Source organism: Topomyia yanbarensis, chromosome 3, assembly GCF_030247195.1.
Source record: "Topomyia yanbarensis strain Yona2022 chromosome 3, ASM3024719v1, whole genome shotgun sequence".
NCBI classification, from domain to species: domain Eukaryota; kingdom Metazoa; phylum Arthropoda; class Insecta; order Diptera; family Culicidae; genus Topomyia; species Topomyia yanbarensis.
In genome coordinates, this window is record NC_080672.1 from 92,050,430 (window position 1) to 92,057,801 (window position 7,372).

Below are 7,372 nucleotides of genomic sequence, written 5' to 3' on the forward strand. Positions count from 1 at the left end.
AACAGATATTTTGCCCAGATAAGCTCAGAATTGTGATATTCTGAAGGACTACCACGTCTCCATGCCCGCTCACAAAGTTGAAATCGACAGTCACTGATTCGAATTGGTCGAATTGGATCTACTGAAGCACGGGGTTGTTTCAAACACCCCTTACTCCAGTGAGCAAATATTTTGATTAGCAATTGCACGTGTCCTCTAAAAATTCGTGTCAGGTAACCTTTGGCAGGAGAGTCCTCATAACCATCTCCGCGTAAAAAAGCGTCCAACTAATGTGAAGCATTCCCTTAAAAAATGCTCTTAGAATTATTTAACAGAAATACTAAAAGAGCTACGCCACTCACGACCCCAAATCATTATGCTCACTTGATTCAGCCCAAGTAACAATTGTGGTTTTAAGGCACTCTTAGAGCGCCTCTTGAAACTTAGTTTGCACTTGTTGGGAGGAGAGTGACTCTGATTATCTCCATGTGTGGGCATCTTTTACTGCTCCGAAAACTATAGACAGGTGAGTTTACTTATAAAGGTTTGAATTTTTCTCTTGAGAGGCCGCGCCTTTGATGGGGTCTCAGTTGTGCAATACTTTGGTGTTTACATTGGTTTTCTTTTTCAGTTCGATTTTCGAACAACAAGTTAGTATGTGCTTGGAAATGGCACTCTACTCATGACTTTTCTTATGATTTATCCTCACATATATTATAAAACCGATCACTATTTCAGCGCCCTTCTAAGCTTGGCGCCTTTGGCGGGGGCCAAACACACACTACGGCTCTCCATACTAAACCTTATCAAATAAATATTGCAAATTTCATGAAAAATATCATGAAATTGGTATCGTATTTTAGAATAAGAATTGAGAATTATTTAAAGACCACGAATGGTAAATCTTGACTAATATACTCGTAATCATAAAGCAGTTTGATTGTATGCCATTCCCCAGAAAGCCAATTTTCAGAAAACTATTTCCCAGATTTCCATCCCCCAGAATGTACCATTTCTCGAATGCGCTGGAAGAGCAGGAATCCATGCTATTTCGCCCGTGTTCAAAATGGTCATATTGAAGTTGTCGCAAAGTTCGAGGAGTGAAATAGATCTATTATCATCATGAATGCAACCCCATGCCGTACCGTGGAAGTTAAAATCACATAAAACTAGCCCCGGTGCGGGGAGAAGTTCCGCAATATCGCAATGCCGTCATAGGCCAACTGAGGCTCTAGGGGGAATGTAGGTGGAAGCAATGCAAAGGCTTTTGGCTCTAATTCTAGTTTGGTAAGCGGAAATTTCAATGCCTCGTGTTGAGGGGAGGTCAGCATCAGGGTTTCGAAATTTTAAGAAACATCGTTGATTAAGTATTAAAACAATCCCTGTAAATTTGGCCCAGTTTGTTAAAATAGAAAAAAGTTATCCCGAAAAAATAGGGTAAACGTTTAAATGTAGAACACACTATAATGCAAAAAGTTGAGCTACTTTAATCAAAGTTTTTTTCTTTAGATCGCCCTATGAATTATATATGTATCGATAGGGCTTATATTGCTGAACAAAAACATAATAAGTACTACCTGCTACTCTGCCGACTGTAGCCCCTTAAATTTAGAGTAAAAAATTAAAAAATAGCCATAAATCCTTAAAACGAAAAGGTAGCTGGTTGGAATGTTCTGCCAAAAAATGAATTTTTTAACCATCTACAACTTAGGGACCATTCATAAATTACGTAACGCAAAAATTGCTCAAAATTGACTCCCCCCTCCCCCTATGTAACAATTTGGCACAAATTTTTCCATCCCCCCTTCCCCTGTTACGTAACAAATTCCAAGAAAAAAAATTTTTTTCTTCGATGAAATCATGTTACGTAACGATCTAGTTAACACCCCCTCCCCCCTATGTCACAACTTGTCGTACCCCCTGCCCCCCCCCTTAAAGCGTTACGTAATTTATTTTTCCATCCCCCCTTCCCCTGTTACGTAACAAATTCCAAGAAAAAAATTTTTTTTCTTCGACGAAATCATGTTACGTAACGATCTAGTTAACACCCCCTCCCCCCTATGTCACAACTTGTCGTACCCCCTGCCCCCTCCCCCTTAAAGCGTTACGTAATTTATGAATGGTGCCTTATCTAAACGTCGGAAAAATGCCAAAAATCAAATAAAAAAGGTATAGCAAAAAAACTGTTTTAAGGTGGTACGTCGACATGTACATCTGTTTCTCTTTATATTTTTTTTTTTTCTCTTAAGAGAAAGACATTTTGCATTTTCAACAAATTTTCTCCAAAAAAGTTTCTCTACAAACTTTTCATAGGCACCTTACCATTTAAATACTAAACGAAAAAGTCATTTCTTTCATCGTAGTATATACCCCCTTAACTAAAATTTGCTACCATTATATTACAGAGCTCAAAAAATAAAGAATCCTTTCCGAAGACATTGAAGTGCTATAACTAATGTTTTCGTCTCAAATATCAATGTCCGGTTTTTTCGATTTTGTCCCACTATGCGTACTGCCCACAACGAACCTTATTGCTACAATGGGAGGCTGTGTGCCCTAGTTGTTTGTAATTAGTTTGCAGTTCATTTTGCTCAAAAAGGCCGTCTTGACACTACTAGGAGCCCCTGGGCACTATTCAACGAAGGGGCTTCTATAATTGAACAGGCGTAAACAGATTAAGAGTATGAATGATGGATATGATTAATCGTCACATCACAGATGAAATCAGCATATCGTACTTTACTTAAATGGGATATTTGGTAATGGCAATTGAAAAGATAAGAAAACAATTGAAGGCAAGAAATATGCGTCGTGTTTCTCTTAATTGTGTACGTAAAATTTAATGCGCAGTTCGCCGTATTCTGACAAAATTAACAATAGCAATTTGATCTCCTTAGTTACATTGCGTTGTTTGAGCATGAACAGTGTCAAGCAATTCACCTTTCGAACTCCCTTGTCCATTCCAGCAAGGAATTCTTCGTGCTTCGTGATGCATTCAAGGCTGTTTTCGTAAACAATCCATTCGGCTATGCATAACTACGTAAATACTATAACCTCTATAATATATTGTATTGTATGACAATAGATGCCAATTTTCATTGATAGATGCGTGAACTTTACTAGCTTAGAAGTCTATCGATCAAGTATAACACTTTATGATGCAATAAATATGGATGCAGCTGACGTTAAAGATACATAATCGAACTTTTTTCACTTTTTTGTACGTAAAATAACCAAATAAAAATTATTTTATAGAAGTGGAACGACACCTTCCATTGAATACCTTGATCTATATCTATCTTTTCGCTGGGGTGACTGTCAAAAATGTTAACCCAGGTGCCTAAATTTACTGTGAAGAAAGAGCAATAGCGTCAAGTGAGGAGGTGTTCACATTTTTTTTGAAAATCAATTAAAAATCATTCTGACGTTTTAAAGGTTGAATATATTGTTATATTTTGAAAGATGAACTCTATCGGTTTATGAAATAAAAGAAGAATTTTATTCTTCATTTATTGACCCAATTCATATGTGTCTATTTTGATTTTTGTTGGTTGCTACAATCGTCAGATTTTTTGGGTTTCTCATTCTTAATGCTATCCACGAAAAAATTGTCCCACAAATCCTTTTCCGAACGACGCAGAATAACCAAATTAAAGTTGGCCAGATTTTTTTGGTTTTACAAGTAATCTGCAATTGCAGCAAATGAAGTCAGATCGTGACACAGATTATGGATTATGGACCAGAGCAAGGAACTTACTACAAATAGTACCTTAAAAAACATCGACTACCTCTTTTAGACAAGACTGTGGTTCTTCGATGTTTGGCCTGATTTAATATCATGCCGTTATGTAAAATCAGTTCTAGAGTTGTATAGAATGATATTTTTGTACCCAAAGACTGCAATATGCCAAAGCGATTCGGAACTTCAGTAAATTGAAAGATACTGAGCAATTACGAAGCAGCAGAACAAAGCTAAGAGAGACGTTACCGATAATACTATCTAAAAGTTTATGAGTAACATTCAAAACTACTATGCTATATTTTTCACTAAGGAGGAAAAATGGTGTAAACCAGACTTCCCATGAACATCGACAAGTTTGTACCTGTCTCGATGTACAGGTTCGCCTCGAACATCGAACTCAAGCGAACAATGTCCAAATTCTAGTTCAAACACGCCGTGTACGTACACCGGGTGCGTACACGAGAACGATTTGCACAAGGCAAAAAGAGTCAACGCTAGTGATGATGACAGTGAGAAAGAGAAAACTGGCACCACGAACCTATGTGTACGCACGCCGTGTACGTACATGGGGTTCGGTTGTGCATGCGAACATGTGCACATGTTTTGGTACAAAATAACGTATTTGAGTTCGTACACGAAGTGTGGGTTTAACATGAGCACAGAACCAGAGCGAACATTATGTACGAAGCTCATTTGGGAAGACTGGTGTAAATACCAATTATTCTCCCGAAGGCGAAAATATCTGGTGCAACCACTCTTTGTACGTGAAAGGCACAAAGCCTAACTTAATAAAATCATGGGTGCGTTTCGACACTTATTTATTGCAGGAATATTGGTTTGATTGGAAAGGTAAATAATGTTTCCGTTTTGGGATTTTGCGTCAAGTCGGTGCAAATCTGTTCCGGCAATAAGTTAGTGTCGGTTTCTGATAAGACCAAATCGAAACGCACCCATGACTTTATTCAAAGCTATTTTTAAATATTGAATATCAGAAACTGAATTAATTTGTGCAACGAATTTATTTTTGGTCATGGTTTCTACGTAGTGCAATAATTTTGGGACCAACCTTTACCTCTTAAGCTAAAGAATATCCAATATATTTGACAATGCATTATAATGACTAACACTATGACAACCTATGAAAAACAAGTAACAATATGCCAATAAAATTCAATTTTTACTAAATATATCTTGTTTCCGATTTCAACACGAAAATGTCTTTAAACAAATGTATTTCATTAAATCTTTGCTAACAGAAGGCTTTTAAATCAATTAATTTATGTTTGCTTCAGATGTTTTAGAATTAGGATGATTTATTTTAGAGCCTCGCTCTTATTGATGCACGGTAAGGAATATCGATTCTTTGGTTGACGAGAATTATTTAACTTGTGATCGGTATATTCATCCAAAAATGCTCATCAAAATAATTTATTACAAATAAAAGAATGGGACGGTCAATCTATCTTTTAGCTTTTCGTCGCGCCCGCAGTGCAGACAGCTCAGTCAACATTTTGATTCACTTTAATAAGTTGCAAATTGATTAACTGTACTCTTCAACGATATGAATTGATTGTATAAAATGCACAGATCTCTTCTATGTGAACAAAAGTGGAGGCCATATACGTACAACAAATCGGTACAGTAGAACTATGTGATTTACGACGAATTTTGATCTCATCAGAAGCATTATACAATCATCTAGCTTATCATTTTGAGTTTATATATGATCAACTTTACTTAAGGTTAAGGAGGAGGGGACTAATAAATAACTTCAAGTCAACATTGTATTTCGATCACAGATTTGCATTTTATGTGAACTTTTTACAACAAAACATAATTTTTGCTTGCACTATTTGTAATTTTGATTTAGTCTGTCATTATTTGTAATTTATTGTAAACTTTTATATACGATTGCTGGTTTGCTGGGAGTGCGAAGCCCCTAAAATCCCGGGCCCAGTGTACCCATGCGTAAATACGGTACTGCAGCTAGACGAACCTTGTCAAAGAGGAGATAGTTGGGTAGAGCAGACCCGATGACGGTCACCCGATAGGAGTCTGGGTTGACATGTCTTCCTAACGCTTGCAGTCCAGTATCTTTACTGGCTGAAGCATGAGGTCTTTAAAACAGTCAACCGCATGTGTCAACAGATCCGCACAATTCAAACTCGAATCGTAGTCGACCCCGCAGATTTCAATTCGATTAGCTGGTACATATACTCTGTACACCTTTGTAGAAGATTCGTAGCCAGCTGAACCATTTGCCTGCTTCAAACTATTTACCATCACCCGAAGCTTACCATAACGAATTTTCGATAATTCTGTCACAGCCGAATATCGCTCCGTCAGATTTCGTAATAAATATATAACTAGTTAACTTGTATTAACTTGTAAATATCACTAGTTAACTTGTAAATATAACGGTTTCAGACGGCTTACAAGAAACGAAACATTGCTGCTTCACTGCTCTGCTGGCCGAGTATCAGCAAACGCGCACACACAAAGACGGAAAAATGTTGAAACCTCGAGAATGCGCAAGATACCTTGAAAGCGGATTAGCACTATTCTTTATAATGTCTATAAGGCTTATAAGTTTTACTAGTTTTAATTAAAAATTTGCACAAGACTCTTAGCGTTTTTATTTATAAATTCCCAATTCCCAAGTTTAAACTCAGCTAAATAAGCTAGGGATTAGGAAATATTGCATATTTTTAATTATTAATTATTTGAAACTTTTAATTGTAACGCACCCAAGATCAACCCCACTGTAACTGCAACCGGCTCATATTGAACGAAATGCAATGGTGCCGAGATATCGATAGTACTGCACCGTCGATTGTACTATTAGTTGAAAAGTACTGCTCACTTTCCCGCTTGTTTTGCTGATGTGTTTTGTCAACAAAGCCGCTTCAGTGGTAGTACAGTATGTTGATTTTATTTTATTTTGAATCGATCTGATATGCTAGTTGCAGTAAGTGCATACAAATACAGATACAGTCATCACCTCAATATAACAGATTGTGTAAAATGGAAGTATGATGAGAATTTAAATTTCTTAGACTGGCACAAATATTGACTTTTTTCGGAACACAACTAAATCGAATCGTAGATAGCTCAACAAATCTTATGCCCATGCAATTCGTTACTTCTGGATTACTCACAAGAATTTTTGAGTTTAAATGCGATTGTTTATGGAAAATCGACAAGAAAATAATTAATTTAGTAAAAAATACCAGTATCATCTAAAGTATTCCAAAATTCAAAGAAATACAGTTTATGGTGAAGGGATTAACATTGTCGAAGATTTCAAATTGGTCCGAAGTTGTTTTAAAAAGTTTAAATTATACAGTTTAATATTCCTACTACTAACTACTTAAATTTCTACTACTAATTAACACTTCGTATACGTACTATCAGGACCAGCAATACTTATAAGTGGGCATATAAGGTTACTGTGCCCTAATTCATCTTAGCACCTCTATTCATCCTACCCATTTGAACACATTGGTTAGAGCAGTATCTGCTCTTTCTATTCAACGCATTGGCTCAAATAGTAGGACGAATAAGGGTGCGTTGTACTCGACTTTTCGCTTCGCTCAAACGGGAGTATTTTACATTTTCTAGGCGAGATTTTTTATTGTACTGCTTATTAGG